The sequence below is a fragment of the Propithecus coquereli genome, unplaced genomic scaffold, assembly GCF_000956105.1.
Source record: "Propithecus coquereli isolate 6110/MARCELLA unplaced genomic scaffold, Pcoq_1.0 Scaffold10, whole genome shotgun sequence".
NCBI classification, from domain to species: Eukaryota; Metazoa; Chordata; class Mammalia; order Primates; family Indriidae; genus Propithecus; species Propithecus coquereli.
In genome coordinates, this window is record NW_012133858.1 from 16,972,562 (window position 1) to 16,996,795 (window position 24,234).

Genomic DNA, 24,234 nt, shown 5'->3' on the forward strand with positions numbered 1-24,234 from the left:
AGAGGCCAATCTCACTGGGGTTAGGTGATACCTCATTGTGATTTTGATTTGCATTTCTCTAGTGATTAGAGATGTTGAGCATTTTTTTATATGTTTGCTGGCCATTATTCTGTCTTCTTTTGAAAAGTTTCTGTTCATTTCCTTTGCCCATTTGTTGATAGGGTTGTTTGATTTTTTCTTGTTGATTTTTTTGAGTTCTAGATAGATTCCGGTTATCAGCCCTTTATCAGATGTGTAGAGAGCAAATATTTTTTCCCATTCTGTGGGCTGTCTATTCACTCTAATGATAGAAATACCATTCGATCCAGCAATAGCACTATTAGGCATCTACCCAAAAGAGCACAAAACATTCTACGATAAGGACATCTGCACCCGAATGTTTATGGCAGCACAATTCACTATTGCAAGAATGTGGAAACAACCCAAGTGCCCGTCAATCCATGAGTGGATTATCAAAATTTGGTATATGTTCACAATGGAATATTACTCAATCATAAGAAATGACAGTGATCTAGCACCTCTTACACTTTCCTGGATTAAACTTAAGCCCATTATCCAAAGTGGAGCACCACAAGAGCAGCAGAACGGGACCCATTTGTACTCACCATCAAATTGGTATTAACTAATCAACACATAAGTGCACATATCAGAACTACATCTATTGAATGCTAGGGAAGGCGGAGGGTGGTGGGAGGAGGGGGGAAGAGGGAGGAGGGGAGGGGTATTTGTATACACAAGGAGGGCAATGTGCACTACCCGAAGGATGGACATATTTGAAACACGGACTTCGGTGGGGGGGGAACCAAGGGCAACACACCTAACCTAATCATCTGTACCACGGGAAGGGCGGCGGGAGGAGGGGGGAGGAGGGAGGAGGGGACGGGTATTTGTATACACAAGGAGTGCAATGCGCACTACCCAAAGGATGGACATATTTGAAACACGGACTTCGGTGGGGGGGGGGAACCAAGGGCAACACACGTAACCTAAACATATGTACACCCATAATTTGCTGAAATAAAAAAAAAAAAAAAAAGAAATGAGGCAAAGGAATATTAAATAATTTTTCCGAGGTCACACATCTCTCTGACTTCAAAGCCCATGACAGATCCATGTGAGACTGAAGGTATGGAAGGAAGCACGGAGGTCACCCTGTTGGCAGGCTGTGTACACTTTGCAACAGAGTTCCATTCTGCTTTTGCGCCACTGTGCAAGGCTGAGGCTGAACTTAGCAAAGTACGTGGCCAGCTTGAAGATTGTGGGTCTCTGGGTTTGTTTTTCACCATTAGTTTGCAAAGAAAAACTGTTGAACCAACCTTCCTCTGAGGAAGACGCCCCTCTGCCAAATGCGGCCCCACCTGTCACCCTGGTCAGTTACGTAAGTGGTGTTCTTAGAAGCATGTGGGGAAGTACACACAAACATTTTTATCCCAGTTAGATTTAGCAAAACTTTAAGTAAATTTTCGTACCCAGTGCTGGTGATGTGTGGCAAAACCGGTGTGCTCACATATCACTCACGGTTGGGAAAACGGAAGCGAGACCTGGAGAGAACAGAAGTAATATCTCAGAACAACCAACACATTTTAAATGTTTATAGCTTTCTAGCCAAGAAATTCAAAGACTGGGGTATTTATTACAAAGCTCTAGTTCAAAAATAGAAAAGAAACATAAGCATGTGTCTGCATGCTGTATCATCAAATATGTTGAAAAATTTTGAAACAACCTAACAATCTACTCATTGGATAAAGCCAATTATGACACGGAGTTCCATGATATCCTATGAAGCCATTAACTACACGTACTTTAAAGATGGAAAAAATGTTTGTGATAAGGGAAAAAACAAAATAAACTTTTCATCAACACTAAAATTGTAATTATATTAAAAATTTGCTTTGCAAATGGACAGTGATTACAAGGGACTATTGTAAAGCGAACAGTAACATGTCAGGATGCAGGATTTGAAAAATGTACCTTGACTGCTGTTGTAATGTTCGTGAATAAAACAAGGAAAACAAACTTAGAACCAAGCTGGTTGCCCACAGAGCAGGCACATGGTGCTCCTAATCTATTTCTCCTCCATTAGAATACAGCAGTCTTTCCTGAAAGGGATAAATCAGGGCCTACTCCATAGGCTCTCTTGCCTTAGCATAGGGGACAGAAGACATGTTTATTCAGTGCTAGCAACTGCCTGGCCCTGAAATAGCTGAGCTCTTTCTACGCATTATATAACCTTGATGTCACACAACTTCTAAAAGGAGAGAGGTGTTAATGGTCCCATGTCCCTTGAAAGAGGCTCACTGCCTCGTGAAAGGACTCCCTTAACTTTGGCACATGCATGGAAGACAATGGTTCCCTTTACTTCCCTAGGATCTGCCAATTGCCTCCTCAGGAACAAGTTAAACAATAGTTTGGAAATTAGGTACCCCTGTTTTGCCCCTGGGCCCCTTCCTAGAGGGTTGGCTGTCTGCCAGAGTGGGAAGAGGAGGGATAGACCTGGGTCAGAATCCAGCTTTGTGACCCCAGACAAATTACCTAACCTCTCTGGGCTTCATTTCCTCAGCAATTAGGCAGTACTATAATTAACTTTGAAATGTGTCAAATAATATATGTAAAATGCTTAAAACTGTGCTGTGCACAATGCAATAGCCACTAGTCACATATGGCTAGTTCAAATTGAGGTGCTCTGTAAGTGTAAAAATTCATACATAAATTCAAAGATTTCATATGGAAAAAGGAATGTAGAAAGTCTCATTAATAATTTTTTATATTCATTATATGACAAAGTAACAATATTTTGAATATATTGATTAAATAAAGTACAGGTGACCCTTGAACAATACAGGTTTGAACTGTGTGGGTCCACTTATATGTTGATTTTTCTCTGTAAAAGTTACACTGAACGTGCCTGCCTCTCTCCCTACCCTTCCACCTCTCCCCGACCTCTTCGGCCTCTGCCACCCATGAGACAGCAAGACCAACCCCTCCTCTTCCTCCTCCTCCTCAGCCTATGCAACCTGAAGATGATGACGATGAAGACCTTTATAATGATCCACTTCCAGTTAACAAATAATAAACATATTTCTTCTTCCTTATGATTTTCTTAATAGCATTTTCTTTTCTCTAGCTTACTTTCTTGTGATAATACAATATATAATAGATACAACAAACACAACGTGTTAATCAGCTGTTTATGTTATCAGTGAGGCTCTGGTCAGCAGGAGGCTATCAGTATTAAGTTTTGGAGGAGTCAAAAATTATATGTGGATTTTCGACTGTGTGGGGAGTCAGCATCCCTAATCCCTGTGTTGTTCAAGGGTCAACTGTATATTATTAAGATTAATTTCATCCATTTCTTTTTACTTTTTAATGTGGCTATTACAAATTTGAAAATTACTTACGCAGCCCCTATTTGTGGCTTGCTTTCTAGTTCCATCAGACAGCGCTGGCTTAAAACATAGTAACTTCTCATTGCTAGTTCTTTCTCTCTTTTTTCTTCCATTCACTAGCCACATACATTGTTCAGCATCGTCAGCACTGTCTAAAATCCTTAATCTTTAGACTGGGCGAGTCCCTTCTCCTTACCATCCTCAGACAGATGATAGAATCAAATGGATACGGACTTAGAAGACTGGGCTCCAGCCCCAGTGCTGCCGTTACTAACTGGGTGAACTTTCCACTCCTCTGAGCCAAAACAGGGGGCGATGATGCCCTGTTCATTACATAAGAGAACGCATGGGACAGTGCATAATAAACACAGGACTTTGCAAGTCAGGATCAAGGAGTGCAATTTGCACCGTGAGGAAGTTGTGCAGTCCTGCCTGCCTCCTCTGATACTCTATGCCTTCCATTTTATACTGTTATTTTTTCGATGTCTCATGTTTCTGAAAACAAGTTTCCCCAAGAATATGCCTCCTCCTCCCCCCCACATCTCCTAATATAACCAAAGCCCAGTGCTGCAGGCAGAACCCCTCAAACTACCACAGACACCAAGCTGCCTCAAGGCAGATGAGAGCATCTCAAAGTGGAGATGGCCTTGCAAACAAAGTGACAACGCAATGTGGAAAGTGTGTCTGATGGAGGAATCAAGTGTACCAGCGACCAAGCAGAGAGGGACAAGAGCTGGGGAACACATGTGAAATGGCCAACAGGAAGGACTCTAGAGTGTAGTCATTTGCAAAACAGGAGGGTGGACCAGTAGGAGCTAGCATGGAATTCTACAGCAGTTAGTGCAAAGTAAACATCAGCATATGCTGCACAGTGCCACCTGCAATAGGGATCCTATGGTGGGAAGTCCCTGGCTGGCAGGCCCTTCCTACAGACGGACACCATCGCCTTCCTGCCCTCGCCACTCCAGGTTCTCCACCTCTCTTGTGGTCCACTTAGGGAGGTGTGCAGTGAGCTCTTAGAAGCTTGAGTACCACCTGTGGCACCCGCATAATCTCAGCTATTTGCACACAGATGCCTGTGATAGCAGGAGCTCCTGTCTCAAAACATCCTTGTTCCTATTTTTAGCTAGGAAATGCCTCCTTATCACCTACACTCTATCTACCTCCTTCCAAGGCCAAGAAGAATGAAAAGCACAAAGCTACATCATCATGGAGGTGGGAGGGTGGGCTTTTCTACATCACAGCATGTTTCTTCCTAATTCCAAAATCAGATCTGCATTATTTCTAGTTAAGCTAAACTGCAAACTCTTACTGTATAAGAAACATAACATTCTATCTGCATTGCCCAGGAAAAGCAAATATACAAAGTTTCTTGGGTGAAGATCTGAAGCTGAGATTTCTACAGCTGACTTGTCTTTCAGACTGGTATTCAGGTATTTTAAAAAGTAATCAAATGATCATATTTTCATTTAAAAATTTTAATAACCCGGTGACCAGGAAGTAGGTGTTTCTGAGAGGGATGGTGTGAACAGTGGGAGGCAGTGAGCACCTCTGCAGAAGTGGCATCTGTGGGCCGTGTCCGCCTCCGTGTACAGAGACAGTGCAGCCATATAACTCACCCACCCAAAAGTTCAAAAGATCACTGTCTGAGGTAGAAAATACCCCTCCCTTCGGAAACTATGGATTAAAGCATTTTAAGAGTCTCAAAGGTCATATCAACCTATTGCAATGTATTCATCTGGACCCTGATTTGGATAAACAAACTTTTAAAAATCACACACACATATATACACATACACACACACTCATATATATATATACATACACACATATATGTAATAATTGAGGAGGTTTGAATATTGACTCCATATCTGATGACTACTAAGGAATAGTTCATTATTTAAATGTGATAGTAGCATACTGTAGTTAAGTTGTTTTTATTTTAAAGGGTCCCTACCTTTTAAACATACATACTGAAATATTTGCAGGTAGAATGAAAAAATAAACAGCTGAGTTGGAAGTTAGTTAAAATAAGATCTTATTTCGTATGGATATTCATGGGCAGTAAATGACAGTTAAACAAACAAAAGATGCCCCTACTGTAAATCACCTGTACGATCCAGAGTGCTTGTGTCTGTTTCTGTAACTCTGAACACTCATGCAAAAGTTCACTCAGTGAATCCAACACAGCTGGGTTAGACTCCAGCCCCAAAGAGATCACTACTTTTTCTTCTATGTAACGGAATTATCCTCAGTGTAATACCATGTTACACTGAAAAGACAACTATTTAAATGCTGGGATCACACCTGGCACAAGAAGATGCTCACCCTACAGAGAATGAGGGAACCCTAACTCACATCTCCCCACCTGCGCTCGTGCCAGGCTCTCCGCTGATCAGGTGGCTGTCAGACTGTGGGCGCTACTCCAAACCTCTCCCTCTCTCTCTCTCTCAGTCTCTGAGTGGAGCTGAACTGACGTGGCACTCTGGGCGCTCTGATTTTGCTTCTCTGAGGTGAAGCTTGCCAGGCCTCTAGTACTTCAGTTGATATTTAGGGGATGAAGATAATCACATCTTAACACACAGAAATGTGTGGAAGATAAGGAGCATGCCCAGGGGTTCAGGTCACAAAGACATTCTTTGATGAGCAAGTACAGCCATGTCCACCTGCATGAAGCAGCGTGCAGAACAGAGCCTCGTATTCCTTTGTTACTGTGATCATTGTCATTATCATCACCAGTACTACAAGAATCATACAGAGTACTGTGCCAGGTGCTTTCTTTTTTATCTTAAATCTTCTGAGTAACTCTGTAGGTTGATTATTTTACAGATGAGCAAGCTGGAACTCAGAGTAATCAAGTGATTTTCCAAAGGCCACACAGCCAGAAAAATGAAAGGACCAGAATTCAAATCTTGTTCCTCAAGCCTACCATTTTCTTTTCAGCATGCTGCTGCCCCTGGATGGAAGGAAGGTCTTTAAGGCACGGTTATTTAACTAGACCCCTTTATTTTCCATTTTGACAACGACATTTTGACAACGACAGACAACAACAAAAACCCCGTTCAGCTAACTGAGAAGCAGAGCAAATCCCCACTCTGGGATCCTGAGGAACGACTTCTGCAAGTTTGCATACTGGTTAGTTTCACTTCCAGCTTCTCACTATTCCGCCTTCCCTTCCATTTTACTGACATGCTAGAGCAAGCAGGACAGTAAATGACTTTTTTGTTTAAAATAAAAGAAGTACAGTTGACATGCTGACCAAAAAAAAAGGAGACAGTTTTTTTTCTTTAAATCTCAAGTCCATTGGGTTATTATGGACACTTAATAATTGAGTCAGACTGGTTGTTCATGAGAGCAAACTGACAAAGGATGTATTCTACCCAAGAGCCACCAAGCAGTGACCACAGGGACCCACAGGGAGTTTGAGCTTGGAATAAATTCCTTGATGAGCGTGCTATTTCAATTCTTTGCACAGAGGGAGCCCCCACCTGAGGCTAGATGCTATGGGGGACATGAACACTCAAGTCAGAGTTCCAGCCCACAGGCAGCTCCAGGTGTGAGCTGGTGTGACCAGCTCCAGGTGTGACCTATCCTCCGCCACAGGGCCTATCTCTGTAATCCCAGGAAGAATTTGAGGGGATGGGTGTGTTGGGCAGGTGAGTAAAGGATTCGCCTCACGAGTGTGGACGAGCGGTGAGAACCATCTGGCCTAGATAGACAGTGGACTATGAGCACCTTACGGGCAAGGACCACATCTAATTTGCCTTTGTGTTTCAAAAAAAGTTGGCCTCAAGTATTCATTGTTGATTTTTTAAATCATAGTTATGTAGTATGTTTGGAATTGTAAAAGATATATATGGTTGAATACTGAAAGTGTTCTCAGGTACCACAGCAGAGTCTGAAGGGCTCAGTTTAAAGAACTGGATTCCCATCCTCAGGACTGATTTGGCCACACAGGAGATAAGAGAGATGGGAGATGGTAAAATGGTACCCAAAAGGCCTCTCAAAGGGTTGGACCCACAAGGTCCCCAAAGATTACAGGCAAGAAGGGAAAAAGAGGGTTGGGGGACAGAAGCCTACTCTGGCTTCTGTTGTGGAGACCGGGGCAGAGGCAAGCTCCATGACTCAGTGGAACTCACTTCTGCCCACAAGCTCAATGCCCACACCCACCCCCAGCAGTAAAGTTATGTGAGCAAAGGAAGCAAGGCGGATAGGGAGCACCCCAGATGCACCAGGGTGGCTCCTACCCCTGTCCACTGTGGGATGAGGCAATCAGGCAAGGAGCCCATGCACCAAGGAAGCCAGGTCACGAGAACACACACCTTCACCAGTGAGACCTGGTGAGGCCAAGGAGGCAATCCCTTGGGTGGGAAAACTGAAAGGCCCAAATGAGGCCATCCAGGGAGAAGCCGCAGGCATCATTTGACTCAGTGTGTGGAAAGAACCAGTGGGTCTGACATAAAGGAGAGTGTTGAACATGAGGTAAGTTAGTATAAGGAGCCAAAGTCTCCCTGCCCCAATCTGAGTCAGAAGCCCCTCCCTGTGCCCCCACAGCACCCTGTGCAGACCCTAACATAGCACCCCTCTCACAGTTTCCATGTCTGTCTCCCCTGCTAGGGCATGATCTTCCAGAAAACAGGAACCATTCTAGTTTTCCCTGAAGCACAGGCACCTAACAAACTACTAGGCCGACACTACGTCCTAAGAAGTGACTTTTGTATGCTGTGAACGCATGAATCGTGAATGAGGTACTTATAGGAGAAGCACACTGCACCCAGGAGAAAATAAATACCTGGCCTGACTGAAAAGCCAAAGCATGGCCAGCCCAGGAGAGGGCAGCTAGCTGGGTACTACCTGCCTCTCCCGTGTGACAAACTGAAAGCTTCAATGGAAAGGTCTTGATGGCATGAGACAAAGAAAGAACCAGTCAGTTCATTACCACCAAGCACAAAGTGAAATCTGGCAAGGTGATTCGTGACAATACCATGAAACTTTGCTCCACTATTTGCAGATGCCCAGTATGCAAAGGTGGGGAGGTAGGGAGGCTGACAACCATGAGAGGCAGTGATGGGGAACTTGTTGGAGCAAGTATCTGAGCAAGCTACTTCCGGATAAAGCCAGAAACTGGCTTATTCATTGAAATTTCTGAAAAGAAATAAAAAAAGTGGAATCTTATGGGAGAGGACTGCAACGATTTGAGAGAGAAGGACTGGAGAAGGTGAGCTGAGATGAAGTCCTCAGACAAGAAGGAATTCTTCGCACCAGGGAGCTACCCATGGGGGGCTGAATATAGCTGTCCAGTCTAACGCCTATCAGTAATCACCACAAATATTAACACCATTGACTGAACATGAACTAGGGACTTGGTGCTATGCTTCTAGGCAGTTTGTCTATCTCTAATTATCATTAAAGAATCTACAAGGTGGAAACAAGTCACCTGCATTTTATAGGTAGAGATTAGAATCTTTACATGAAGAGCCAAGCCCCTGTCCAAGGTCATAGAGCTAGTACAGAGCTAGCATTCAAACCAACTCGGCTAACCCAGCCCATGCCTATAAAACACAGAGGAAAGGCGGGCCCTACAGGTAACAGTGGATAAGGAAGGGTTGCTGTGAAGAAAGAAGAATGGGCCTGCACCTAGCTGGAACAATGCTGGAGGGACATTCAGGAGGTCTTTAGGGTCCCTGAGATCTCTTAGGAAAAGACACTCAAATTCAAATACCCTATAGTCGTGCTGCTATTTACTACTTTTCAAACAGTAAATGCTACTTGGTGGGCACTTTGGGATACTAATTGTCTGACATAAACTCAAAATTGATAATTCTCTACACTGAAAGCATGTCAAATATAGGAAGAGTTCAATTGTTAGCTTTGCATCCAAAGCTCAGGCGTTCTGAACTGCCCTCACCCCCATCAGCTTGCCAATGGTTTACTCGGGTTCCCTCATGCATGGTGCGTGGAGCCGGCGCACTCTCTGAGCCCTAGCATCACACCACCACAGTCAGAAAAGACCTCAGTGGACCGTCAGGACAATCCTCTACCTGATAAACAAATTCCCCGCTCAATAGCAACCAAAAATGGCCAGCCAGCAGCTACTTTACACCTGTAATAATGATATCTCTTCTTTCAAGACAGCCCATCCACAGAGAGCCAAATATTAATTATGAAAAACTTTTTATTTACTTTGGGCTGAATTTCTCCCCATGACCCTAAGCTTCCCCCCTGCTGGTTCTAATTCTACTCCCTAGAGTAAAACAAACATCTGTTATTTTTTCCATGAAACAATCCTTTAAGATTATGATGCACCTCTAAACCTTCTCTTTTTTAAACTAAACATTCTCATTCTTTGAACTATTCTTTCGATAACATGGTATCTGGGCCACCTAACCTTTCTGTTCACTATCCTCTGGGCCTATTCCCATTGGTCCACATCACTCTTAAAGGAACTAACGTAAACAGTTTCCAAGTGTGACCCAACTAGTATGGAACAGAGAATGACTGTACCTCTACAACACAAATATTAAGAGTTTCTGTTTGATTTGAGCGGCCTCATGCTAATAATTCTCACTTAGTTGAGCTCCACTGAAATCACGCTCACTAGTCTTCAGCCCCACCTCCCCACTGCCTTGCTTGGCCATCAGCATTCGGAGGCTGCAGGAAGGTCTTTACATTCATCCCGGTACAGTCTGTGTTTCTTCACTCAGTCCTTCTTCTAGCCTGTCAAGTGTATAGAGAACCTTGACTCTGGCATAAACGATTTCCTACCCCTCCCAGCTTTAAATCATCCATAAATGTGATTGACAAGTCCTTTATGTATTCATCTAAAAATCATGGGTTAGAGTTGAGGAAAAGCACTCTTCCCATGACCAACACAAATTAGCACCTTTTATGACAGTTACAGAAGCACCACAAGGGAGCCAACTGGGCCACCACCCAGTCCACATTTTCCTTCTTGTCTTTGAAAATATAAATCTTCAGTTTTGGAGAATACAAAGATGTTCACTGTCTAATAGAAGAGTTCTAAGTTAATAACCATCACAACTAATATAAACTGAAGTTTCACTATGCTTTTATACCATACAAAAATGTCTGGACATTGAAAGGATATTTGGGATGGTCCTTAACATATAGGCTAAGGGGCCATGTGGAAATCTCACTATACAGGCACACAAAAAGGAACTAAAACTGAGACACAAGGCTCTGGGCATGATTGCCAACCGGGAAAGATGTTACCTCACATAGTAGGACATCATGGATTGAGAAAAGCCACAGTGCTTTTGAATATGAATGCCAAATTAAAAGTGTCAGGGCATGGTAAGTATATGTCTCATGTCCCAGGGTAAGGAGAAGCAATAGAGATATATTTATTTAATGATAATTAATAATTCCCTTAAGTATCATCATTATCACTTATTGAGTACTACCATGTGATATATATATAGTTTACATAGGTCATCTCATTTATTGCCTGATACCAATGGTTTATAATTATCTCTTTTGAAAATTTAAATTACATTTCTCTCTCCCTAGGTTTCTCTCATTCTTCATAAGACCTTGAAGACCTTCAGCAAAAAACATTTGGAAGTCTTCTCAGGGCCTTGGTAATTCACTCAATCACCCAATCACCCTTTTGATAAATAAATGTTTCTCAAATTCTCAGGAGAATAAGACACTGTGCCGGATGCTGGGAAATGTGACTGACTTCAAACAACCACATTTCTTAGATTCATTCTTCTCTGGCCATGGGCTTCAATTTTATCTCCCCAGGGCTCGTGCTATCCTCTCTCCCCACGGTTAGCTGTGTGACCTTGGGTAGGTTACTTCAAACACTGACATAATGCCCTTTGCCTGACAGGGATGGTCACAGGTGCACATGTGCCTAGCATAGTTCCAGGGACACAGGATACTTAATAAACATTAGGGGTTTTTTCTTTCTTTCACTCTTTCCTATGCAGCCTGCCAATCCATCTTTTTTCAGGCTTGGTAAGAATAAAATAGAAGTTGAATCATTGTGCTTTCTCCCAGGACATCTTATGAATGTTATGCCACTTGCCACCATCAGAGAACTAAGCCTGTGTTCTCTGCATACCACTTTTTTGAAACCTTAAAAAAGAAAATGTTCTGAATACATTTAACAAGTCATGGCGTCTTATTTTTTTCCTTTGCTAACACTATTCTTTTTATAAAATCCAAAGGAAATGACCTTAGATCATTTAAATCCAGCTTCCAGAGTGGTGGCTGGACTTGCTGTGAGATGAAGCTGATTCAGCATCGGGCTCTGACTGCAAGTCCAGTGGATTTTCCACCACCTTTGGCCAGCTCTCTTGTTTCCCTTGCTCCCCAAGACCTACCATCATATTCCCTTACATCTACGCAACTTTTAGGTAACATTCAGTCTAATCACCCAAGTGAGTTGTCTTAAGATTCACCTCTTACAAACATAAACACTGTGCAGTAAAGAGGAAACCAAAATATAACCACACATAGCTGCTCAAAGAGCAAAGGAGTATATCACGAAGGAGAGAAAGACATCACTAGCTAATGGTTAGGGGGTGGAAAAGCAATCCCCCTACATCAGACATTCTTGTTATTTTGTTGTTGTTGTTGGTATAGGGAACTGTCCCTAAATCCTACAGCATTTAATATTACATTCAACAAATACTTATTGTGGACCCACTATGTGCCAGGCACCATGATAGGGATTTGGACGGAACAGCAATTCTTTGGCACGGACCAGACGTAACCTGCGCGATGTTTCATAAGCCAGTCTGGATGTGATCAGCTTACCGTGTCATTTCCGCATCCCCACCCACCCACTCACACCCAAAAAATTATTTTTTTACAGCTAAAAAAAATCCTCAAACAAACCACTTCCTCAAACAGCAACCTAATCTCTCCTTCCTCATGGCAAGGCCTCTTGAGTTGTTTAATCTTCCTCACTTTCCATTTGTTCCTCAAATAATTGAGGTCAGCCCACGTCATTCCACTGAAATTGCCTTTCTAATTGCAAAATCTGAAGACTCCCTTCCAATACTGCAATACTTCCAGTACTTCAGTCAGGCCTCCCTGGGTCTCCTTCAGACCCCCTCCCTCTAGTGCCTTACAGACTCCTCCCCATTTCCCTGCCCCCTCCCCCTCTCAATTTCCTCTGGTGACCACTTTCTACCAGCCTTGAAATACCCACATCCCCAGGGGGCCAGCTTCACTGCTCTGTGCCTCTTGCATGCAGAAGATTCCTGCATCCACGTGGACAGCCCCCTCTGGCCTCCCTGCCAGACTCCAGACCACAGCCATTAAAAAAATTTTAAAGTGGAGACCTGTACAGAGACTATATATTCTATACACTTTATATTTTTAAAAAGTGAGTAATCACTTTTTCTAAAAATGTATTAACCACTTGGTAAGTGCTAAGCATAATTCTTGGTACTTAGGATACAACAGTGAATAAACCAGATGAAGATCAGCAATCTTAGAGAGTTTTACACTGTAGCAGAGGGAGACAGAAAAAACTATCAATGTAAAAAACAAGGAAATTATTTAGTATCATAAAAGATGCCAAGTTCTCTGGGAAACAAAGTAGAGCAGAGTACCAGATGGGGGTATCAGAAGTGCTAAGTTGAGGCAGGTTTTCATTTTCAAAAGTGTAGTCGGAAGAGTCCTCTTTGAAAAAGGGACTCTTTTCTTTTTTTTTTTTTTTTTTTAGAGATGGGGTCTCGCTCAGTCACCGAGGCTGGAGTGCAGTGGCGCGATCATAGCTCATTGCAGCCTCAAACTCCTAGGCTCAAGTGATCCTCCCGCTTCAGCCTCCTGTGTAGCTGGACTACAGGCAGGTAGGAGCTGCTGCACCTAGCTGAAAAGGGGACATTTGTGCAAAGAGTTGAAGGTGGTGAAGGAGGGAGCCCTGCAGTACCTGGGGAAGAGCATTTAAGGCAAAGCCTCAAAGCAGAGTGCAGTGGTGTACACTGGCTGGAAGGGAGCAAGGGGGAGAGTCCAAGGAGAGGAGTTCAGACAGAAACAGAGACAGTGGAGTGGAGGAAGAGGAGGAAACCAGGCAAGACCTTTGGGGTCATGGTAAGAACTTTAGCTTTTACTGGATAAAATGGGAGCTGCAGCAGAGGAACAACCCGATCTGACTTAATGTTGCCAGGACTGCTCAGGCTGCCATGTGGGGACAACAATAGGGGACAATGGTGGTAGCAGGGAGATAGCAACACTCCCAGTAAGAGATGCTCATGGCTCAGACCAGGTGGTTGCAGTAGAGGTGGTAAAACATGGGTATATTTTAGATGTGCTTTGAAAATCACACCTGATGTCTTACACATCAGCGTGCGAGAGAGAAAAATCAAGGATGGTTCCAAGGGTTGGGGCCCAAACAACTCGAAGGATGGTGCTGCTTCCAGTGGAAAAGGGCAAGAGGAGGGAAGAGCAGATCTGGGGGCAGGGAGCCAGAGAAATCTGAAGTTCAGTTTTGGGTATCCTGAATTTGAGATTAGACTGTCAAACAGAGTGCTAAGCAGGAAGACTGATAGGAAAGTCTAGAGGGCAGGAGAAAGGTACAGCTGGAGGCATAAATTTAGCAGTTATCGGCATGAGAGCCCTTTGGGGGCGTTCTTGGTCAGCTGGCAGTTTGTCTTCACCCAGCCGCATGGGTGTTTACGCTGGAGCAAGGATTCCTGGGTTTAAACCTAACTCTACCACTTCCCAGCTGCATGATCTTATGCTGGTCAACCACTCTGAGTGTCTGTTTCCTCTCCTGTAAAGCAGAGAAAATAACGGTACCTACCTCTTAGGGTTATTATAAAAAATACTGAGGCAATTTATGTTAATTACCTCGCACATAATAATAAGCACTCAATGTATGTTAATAATTATAATCCCCTCCCTTACTCTCTACCTCTTTCTATGTTGTAAAGCTTAGTATCTTCAACTTTTCCTTCTTTCCCATCCCATATTCAACTCATCCCTCACTCTAAGTGCTCCTGGACCAATCTGTCCGTGCTAGTACTTCACTGCCTTTAAAACAAGCCTGTAAATGGTTTTGAATCAAAATGAATAGGTCACAAACTTCTACTATTTCTACTCTCAAAATATCTCTTAAATCTGCCTCTATCTCTTTCTTTTCTCATTTTTCATCTGAGTTCCCAGGAAATTTTACTTAAATCTCAATGACAATTCTAATCAAATTAAAATATCATTTTAATAATGCAATATCATACCTGTCTTCCCTTAAAACTCTAAGAACTTCAACCACCAAGTGATAATTAGCTCCATATCCCCAGCACCTTTTTGTCCAGTGCCCATACCATGGTAAGTATCCAGCAAACATATGTTGAATGAGTGACTTATTACCTGCTAGACACTGTGTGAAATTAAAACACAACCATCACTACCTCCACATAAACTATAGTTCCTGCCTTCAAAGGGTTTTGAGAGACAGACTTAGCATACCTGAGGCAGAAAACAAATCAGCCAAATAAAGGAAATTGGATCACTATAATAAAAGAACAAATTATATACAGATGTTCCTCAACTTATGATGCCATTCCAGATAAGTCCATCCTAAGTTCACCTAGGTTGGGTTTATCTGGACATAACCTCATTGCCAGTCAAGGAGCTTACCTAATGTGCATCACTTTTGCATCTTTGTAAAGTCAAAAAATCATGAGTTGTACCATCATAAGCCAAGGACCATCTATAATAGTGACAATGTTTATACAAGGAGATCCAAGAAAAAGATACCATCTTGGCTGCGGTTAGAAATGAAGACGGGGACTGTTATTGGAATGGCTGGCTATAGTCAGAGGCCTCCAAGAAGGAAAGGATATGTGAGCAGGGTTTTTGAACAGAAACAAGGTCAGGGAGACACAGAGGACAGAAATGGCAGTGATTGAGAGGCCTCAGCCTGAGTGGGAAGCCAAGGAATGCTGGAAGAAAAGGTAGCAAATAGGCAGTTAAGAAGGGAACTGAGGTGGAGGACCTTCCATCTGAACATGAGAATGAGAATAATGTAAACCAAAAAGCAAGATCTGTTTACACCTACAGAAAATATAATTTGAGTTGGAAAAAGGCCTCAAGTTCCTTTGCCACTCTTGCAGAATTCTTGTTTTTCTAACACATGAGATCAATATACTAGAAGATGCCATCTTCTTCTGCTTGGCAGACAGAGATGAGGGGGAACTCAGATGGTCTCCTTGTCCAAGTTAATACACATAGGAACACTTTGGTCCCAAGCCCAAGGTTCCTTAAATGACATACAGATCATGTTCCTTTCCTCTCACTTCATCTGCCCAGCTGTCATCACTCCTCAAAAGCCGTCAAATTTCTGGCCCTCAACATCCTTGCCATGGAGCCCCAGTAGTTTGCAGATACACATTCCTCAGCAGTCTGCCATGATTCTCAGCATCAAGGAAGCCTCTCTGAGAGTCACAAGTAAGCAGCAATGTATTTCCGCTAAAATCATCAAGAAATGACTTGAGGAAGGTCATGATTATCCACATTTACAAAGGTTAGGGATGACTTCAAATGTAAAAGTAGGAATGTGCCATCCCTTTGATGCAATCTGTACATAGCTTGCTCTGCATCTTCAATCATGGATCTTAGGAATGGAAGCATCCGAGGGCAGACTTCCAGTGGGATTCCTTCCATTTTAAGCAATGTCTTATAGTGTGCTCTTAATCTATAAGAAAGCGTTTGCTGAGTTTTGTTATCAAGGCTGAGGTTAGAAAAAGAAGGTCAATAGATCAGAGTAAGAGTAAAGTCTTTCTCCAGGCTCTGATGGGACAACAGTCCCCGACCATTTTCTGTAATTTATATGCCTGCAAGACGGACCTTGAGAATTCGAAAACAAAGACAAGACTTGCGATGCCAATAAGAGATAGAAAGTCATCTGTCAACCATCAGTCCCTGAGGAAAGTGAAGTGCTTTAGTGTGCTGGTGGCATGATGGGGAGTCTAAAGCCTCAGAAGCTAAGGGACTTTGGTGCTACCCAGGCTACCCAGGGCACAAGGCAGGGAGTGACAGCACTGAAATACCTGCTCACTTCTGCCTCTGCCATTCCTCTGTTAAAGCAAGTAAGAAGAAGGATATTAGCCTAAGGTTGTCTCTGTAGCCAGAGTTCCTACTTAAGCAAACCAAAACTCAATTTAATGTAAACAATAATATGAAAATAGAGACTTTACCAGTCAGAAACCACCAACTAACCTCTAGCTAGGGTCTTTCCACTCTGATCAATCAAATATATCTTTTTTGTCTTCCTTCTACATTCAGCCTGTAAAAGCTCACCGTCCACGCTGCAGCAGCAAAGCTTTCTAAACTGCTTCTTGTTCTGAGCGCCACCGGATTTAGGAATGGTTCTTTGTTCAGATGAACTCTGTTACATTTATTTTGTCTAAAGTTTTTCTTTTAACACCTCCTTCCTTCTTCCCTCCCAGAGTTGGGATCCTTCTTTACTTTGCGTAGCTGCTCCACTCCACCTCTTCTAGAACATTAACGCCCCCAAAGCCCTCCTCAGTGCACAAATGCCGTCTGCAGCACACATGTACACAGCAGACACCGACTGGGCACCGGGTCCCTGAAGAACAGCTCAACCTTCACACCCAACATATGATGGCACTGATTGTTTGACCACAAGTGACAAGGACCTTTGAAGTCAGCTCACTCCATTTACTGAGTTTAGAGTTTTAGAATGTAGATCCGGTGATCCAGAATCTACTTCCTCTTGACTTCTGTCTTTAGGATCTAGTTCTAGGACTAATGCGATTTTGTAAAACAAATATCCTTTCACAATAAGATATGCTTTCGATCCATTTATATTATAATACTAACAGCTAACATTTATTGAGAGCCCATCATGAGCCATACCTTATAGGCAGGGAGGCACAATATAATGTTTCTTAAACTTAACAGATCCTAATACATCCACTGCTCCCAGGCCCCAGCCTAGCTGGGTTAAATCAGAATCTGAGATAGGGCCTGGGAATTGTTCTTTTCACAAGAGCCCTAGCTGATTCTTAGGACCAGGCAAACTGTGGACTGGTGATATAGTGCTTAAGACGTGACATACTTGGGTCCATGACCTGATTCCATCATTTATTTGTTATATGACCTCCAGGCAACTTACTTAACCCCTCTGGACCTCAGTTATGTAGCTGGGAGTTCAGAATGATGACAGCATCTCCCTATAGGGTATTCAGAGGATAAATGAGATATTGGTCATAAACCACTTAGAATAACACCTGGCACAGAGTAAACTCCCACCAGTATCATCATCATCACTGATCTGAATGACCCTATAAAAAATAATATCCCTATTATTTTTGCTCAGTGGTATACAATTAGCAATTAAAGTGCCTGAGACCAGGATTTAAACTCAGACCTAACCATCTCCAAAGCACTAAGTGCCTACACAACGACAAAGGAAGGAGGAATGAAATGGGCAGGAGGCCCAGTGGCATGGAATGATCCATATATCCAGGTCCTGGCTCCAAATTCATGCTTGAATCCAGTTCATGTTGTATCCTCATGAGAAGCCATTAGGCAAGAGCTCCAGCCAGGAAGACGTCCCTGAGCACCACGGTAAGGAAGGAAAGTTTGCACTGGACTTTCTCCCGTGTCTGCTTCTACTCCTCTTCCACACAGTCCCCACACCCCCACCACTGCCCTTTTGAGGCCGTGCAGAATCCCCCCCTCTAGGTCTGCACCGAGCCCTGCCCAATGAGCCCCTCTCCTGAGAAGCAGGCCAGACACAGAGTTTGGGAGGCTGGCCTGGGGAACATGGATGGCCTTTGCTTCACCCTCCAATTATAAGGCCTCCCATTGTTACTTCACCCTTCTGGGGCCCTCCCCAATGAGTCCTAAGGCTCATCTAGGCACAGAGCCTGGCTCACTGGTCAGTTAATCAATAGTTCTGGGCTTCAGCCTATCACTTCTCCTTTCTCTGGATTTCCCTGACCTAATGTTTCAGTTAAAGTGGTGCCACCTATGACTCATACTTTAGTACAAGTTTATTAATGAGCCCTCCTCATTCATTTCTTCACACAAATATCCCCCAAGTACAGGTGACAAATAGGGCCCAGCTCCTGCTGCTGAGGCCTTCGGGGAAGAGAAAGGCCATAAACTAGTGAATGGAACACCCTGTAAGGCACTAAGAACTAAGGGCTGCGGTGGTGCTGATTCTACTGGAGGAAGTCAGAAAAGGTAAAGTTTATCCTGAGTCTTAAAGGATGAACAGGAGTTTACCAGGCAGAGCAAGGCACACCCAGCAAAGAGAACAGCAGCGGAAAGGCTCAGTCATGAGGGCTGAGAAGAAGCTGCGAGGTGAGGCAGGGGATGCGGCTGCGGCGGTGCAAAGTGGGCTTCAGTGGGAGATCTGCACTAGACACAGTGTTTCTGGTTTCAGTTTATCCTGCGAGCAACTGGGACTGGTGGAAGTTTTCTAAGCAAGCAATCGACATTATTAGATTGTTTCTTCTAAACTTCGTGGTGAGCTCCTGGCACTAAAAAAGAGTTTTGAAATTAGCCTTGCATGGTGGCGCATGCCTGTAGTCCCAGCTACTTGGGAGGCTGAGGCAGGAGGATCGCTTGAGCCCAGGAGTTTGAGGTTGCTGTGAGCTAGGATGACACCACGGCACTCTAGCAGGGGCTAGGAAAAAAAAAAAAAGGGCTTCAATGGGACATGAAGAGGTGAAGAGGGGCCATTTCAGCTGATAGAGGACAAGGTGCCAGAGACCATTTTTCCTCACTATCCATCCACCCCACTAAACCCTGGCCCAGCTGACACTGAACTCTGGTCAAGTGCCCACTGGAATACCAGGCTCCAGAGGATATTTACAGAACAATGGGGAGAGACAGAGGAGCTGGGACCAACTGCGGGATAAACTGAGGGTGAGTCAGAGAGATGTGATTCTGTGTCTAGTGGCTCACACTGCCCTGAAAGGAACAAGAGCTTCCAGCCAGAGGAGACCTAGGTGTGAATCCCACCTCCCCTTGACTGCCTGCAAGCATGACCTAAAGTAATTCACTTAATCTGAGGCTGTTTTCTCATCCACCTCAAAGGCTCGTTCTGAAGATTAAAACTGATTTATTCTAAGTGGTGAAGACAGCATCCACTCTAAGGAATGATGGCTCTCTAAATATTACTAAACTGATTATTAATCAGCCAATGAGCCCCTCTCCCGGGAAGCAGGCCAGGCACAGAGTTTGGGAGGCTGGCCTAGGGAACATGTGCCCTTCATTTTTATCTTACAGGGTAGGAGCCTTCAGACTAAAAGATCATCAAAAATAACAGGCCCCATTGAGGTTCGGCTGGAATCAGGCTTTCCAAGACACTGGCTGGGCTGTCGTGTCCCCAAGGTGAGACTCCGAGCAGTCCCTTCCAAGTTGCTTGTTGCCCTCCTTGGCTGTTTGCAGTTTCTGTAGGATCGCATTTCCCACCTGACCCAGTGGGCCCTGGAGAGCTGTCGGCCTTGTAGCTTGGGGCGGCTTCTCAGAGGTCTCACATGACAACCTGGCAGGGTGCAGCTGTTCCCAGGCATTAATAATACAGCCCTTTTTCCACAAACTCTGGCAAACAGTCTAAAATGACAAGTGAAAAACAATGGGTCCAAAATCTCACTGGGGCTTAGGGCAGAAGAGGCCAAAATAACTTGTCTTTATCAGGGCTAAATCGTGGAGCTGAATCAGACTTCTGCTGGGGGTGGTGGCTGAAGGAAGCCTTTGGGAATAAAAGCAAGGAAATGTGGGGGAAACTGGCAGGGAGGGAGGAACAGCCACATTCCTTACAGAATAAACCTTCTCACCTGTGGGCAGGCTCACAGAGGAAGGCTTCAGAGACCCAGGAGCAGAGAGAGAGGAAGCCGTGTGACCTGTTGTTTGAGTAGTGAGCTGGGCCATGGATTCCATCTCAGCAATAGCCAAAAATCACAGCAGCCGCCACGCCCACCCAGAGACATCGAGGACAGGAGACCTTAGGAAGAACAGGCCTCTCTCCCTCACAATCAGGAGGTGAGTGGGGTCCATATCAGCTGGATCTTTCTCTCCTTTGGTCATACTGTTTCAGCACCTAAAACAGTGCCTGGCATTAAAACGCTCAGTAAATATGAACAACCGAAGGAATGTGTATGGGGGAGGGGCGCAGGGGGGAGAGCATGGGCTTTGCATCCCCGCAGCACCATTTAGTAACCATGCAAATACAAGCAAGCCATTTGGTCTGAGCCTCACTTTCCTCATCAGGGAAATGGGATAATGACACACACTTCAAAAGGTTTTCTGAGAATTAAATAAAATGATGTATGTAAATGCCCCTAAAACAATGCTTGGCAGTTGCAGGCACTCAACAAATGGACTCTCAGAATTATAACTCTATTCTTCCATCTGCAGATATAAATTAGACCTTGACTGTCAACTCTCTATTTCCAATCCTTATGGAGGGAGGGAGACTGGGGGAAGTGAAGAAAAAGAATGTGAAACAACTAAAGGGGATAAATCAAAGGAAAGCAAAGGAAGACCTATGAGATCACACCACCCTGTGTGGCCTGGGTCAAGTGAAGTACTTCTCTGGGTCTCAGAATTCTTTACAGTAGGATGCAGAATTCCTGGAACACAGTTAGGACCTCCAGCGAGTCCGTGGAGAGCCTGCGGGGCTGCCTTGGGGTGGGAAGGAAGGAGACCAGTGGCCCCCATGCAGCTTTAGGCAGCTTCCTATGGGAGGCTTTTCCTCTGAAGAAACAGTTTGGAACTGGCCTCACCCCTGTCCCAGCCCTGAGTCCCCCAGCCTTCCTTCCGCACCCAGCCTCGCTCGGCACTGCCAGCCATCCGCTCTGGAAATCTCTCTCCACTGCCTCCTCTGGCACTGCCCTTCATGCGTACAGTGTTCTGCTTCTTTCTGGCTCTTGCCCTGGCTCCTCTCCTTCCTCCTGGGCAAGAGGAGTGGGACGAGGAGAGAAGAGTGGCTGGGAGCATGTAAAGCCCGCCAGGCAAGGGGAGAACAGGATGTGGGGAGCTGGGAGTTTGGCTGTGGACAGGCAGAGATTGTGGGCTTTGTTGAAGTGCCTCAGGCAGATGGACAGGGCAGGTACAGACCAAGAGAAGAGCCACTGCCCTCCCTGGCAGAATCTTCTCTCCCATCCACTTCTTTCCTTGCCCCACCGCCCCTGCTGAAGTTGGGTCCATATCACCTAATATTAGGACCCTCACGACAGCCTCCTAACCTATCCCCTGCCCCTCCTCAGAGACTTAAATAGCATCTTCCAGGTTTACTCCATTAAGTCCAAATTCCCCAGTCTAGCGTACAAGACTCCACACCCACCCCACTCACCAGCCACCAAGCAACACCCCACCATGCACACGGGCACTCTTCCCTGAATTCACCCTAGCTAGCCGACCTGACTTGGCCTGTGCTCGTTTCTTCCCCCAGTGCACCCTCACCCCAATTCCAACTATCAAATCTTTTGCACTGTAAACAGCACATCCACTCTCCTCTCTTCCAAGATCCTGCATCCAAGACTGCCAAAGCCTAGAGGTGTTTGCAGATGTTGGAGAGTACACTTCCCTCTGTCTGCTCTGTCAATAATCCAGTGCAATACCAGGTATTGCAAAAGCAAGGCCCTTGCCTTGTCTTCGAATAAGAGCCACAGGGTGGAAAGAAAACACCTGCTCTGCAGCGGCCATGAACCCCATGCAAGTGGGTAAGTCACATTTAACAGCGTATCTTCGGCAGGAAGGCCACGGCCGACAGCCACGGCCACACAGCCACCACTGCTTGTTTGTCTCTTTATTCTGTTTTGCACCTAGTCCAGCTGTGGGCCCCAGCAGGTGCTTAGTAAATGCTAATTGAATTAATTAATGAGATCCTCCTGCTGGGAGCATGAAACTAATTCCATAAAATTATAATTCTCTTGCCTTTTGCATGTAAAGATGACCCGACAAATGACAGAAATGTTCTACAACTGGATTGCAGTGACAGCTGCACAACTCAGTAAGTTTACTAAAAAAATCACCGTGTCGTACATTCAATGTGGGTTGATGTCATGGAACATAAATTGTACCTCAACAAAGTTGTTTTAAAAAATCTGTATGATGATCAAAACCACCATGGTGGCTCCCCGTGTTCAGCTGAGTAATGAACTGAGTCACGAGCACGCTCAAAAACAAACAACAGAGAAGACGACCCAGGCCTGAAAGGCGCAGGTTCCGACCTTCTCTCGGGCCCTGGGGATTCAGCAGCAGCTGGGAACAGGTGGATATGGGTAACCTCCCAGAACAGTCTGAGTTGTTGGAGTGGACAGCAGAGCCCGGGGTGGCCAGGCATCAGGTCAGTCTGTAGTCAGGACACAGCGTAAAGTGAACTGATCCTACTGAATGTTCCACATTGGCCTCTTCAGTGGCTCAAAGCTAAGGCATCAGACCCCAGGTCAGAACCACTTTCCTGAGGAAGTGTTTACTGACCTCTCAGACTATGGTTCGCTCACACGGCACTACAGAGCTTCCTGCATAGCAATCCACCAATTCATGACTTCACATTTGATTGTGTTATTATTTAATCAACATTTGTCTCACTTTTTAGACCACATACTACGTGAGGTCAAAGACCATGGCTCATGTGTTCACAGTGCCTAGAACAGACCCAAGAACATAGTAAGTGCTCATTTAAAAAGTTCAGTGAGCGAGTGGACACTCTTCACTGACTGAACAGGGCCAAGGCGCTACACCCTGTTTTCTGTCAGTGTAGCACCGCCCTGCAGCTGGATGTTCATGCTGAGGGCCCCCAGGAGATGAGAAGAGACAAAGAGTAAGGAGAGGGAACTAAGGCTTCTGAGGACACTTCACTACACCACCCCAACTTTGCCCTCACAACAGTACACAAACTAGGTTATTATTGCCCTGTCTACAGGTAAGCAAACTGAGGCTCTGCAACTGGAAGCCATATCTATCAGGCTAGAAAGCCCAGGCTCTTTTCCAGCCATCCCTGATGGGCAAGGGTGGGAGAGGGTAGATGGGAGTCCTTACAGCGCACTGTCAAGGTTACTGCTGCACAGGCAGGTGGCTGAAAATCTGAGGGCCAGTGCAGTCATGTGCTGTCCCCCAAGGTCAGGGCCCTGCGTCATCCTCCTCCAACATCTTCCCCCAGTGCGTGTGAGCCATCCCTGCACAGCAGGCTTGGAACAGAAGAGTGTCTTCACAATGGTGACTCAGAGCCTGAGCCCCACTCACACCTGGGCAGCCCATGCCTCGTGCAGGTCTCCCAGGAACTCGCCATTCCCCTGGAAACACATTTGCCTTCCCCCTGCTCTATTCCCCATCTCAACAGCCCAGACTGCCCCTGCCCCAGAGAAAGCTCATGGCACATCCTCCTCTCCCACCCATATGTTCCTAAGGGGAGACCCCGAGGCCCTTCAGGTTCACACAGCAAGGTGTATGTCACGTGAAGTTCACTAGTACAGGTAGTGAACGGGTAGTGACAAGTAAGACAGCACAATGACTGAGAGGACAGACTTGGGTGTCATACTGCCTAGGTTCAAATTCCAACGCACTGGCTAAGAGACCTCTTTGCACCTGTTTGCTCACGTATAAAATGAAGATACAAATAGTACCTAACTCTTAGGGTTGTCGTGAGGAATAAATGAGTTAATATATATAAAACGTGCAATATAATGGTTAGCTGCTATTGTCTTTTTCCCCAGCGCATTGAAGTTACCTCTGTATCTATAAATGAAAGGAGTAGAAGACACTGAGCATGGGGAGAACCTGAAGCCATGGCAGCTGCCCTTGGCACTGTCAGACCTCCAAACACTGAGAAACAGTCATCCTGGGCCAACTCCAGTGTTTTCTTCTCTCGGCTGCCAGTAAGTGC

At 44.9% G+C, this 24,234-nt stretch overlaps 1 protein-coding gene across 4 annotated transcripts in view; it reads right to left on the reverse strand.

Annotated features, from left to right (window-relative positions):
- Positions 1-24,234, reverse strand: part of ST6GAL1 (ST6 beta-galactosamide alpha-2,6-sialyltranferase 1) — a 128,575-nt gene that overhangs the window by 69,942 nt on the left and 34,399 nt on the right. Inside the window, exon 1 of one of the 4 annotated variants that reach the window (XM_012641751.1) lies at positions 1,470-1,518. The exons of the other annotated variants lie outside the window; for them this stretch is intronic. The gene's annotated coding sequence lies outside the window, so the exon portion shown is untranslated. Of the gene's footprint in view, positions 1-1,469; positions 1,519-24,234 lie in introns of those variants that run through there. 4 annotated transcript variants of the gene reach the window in all.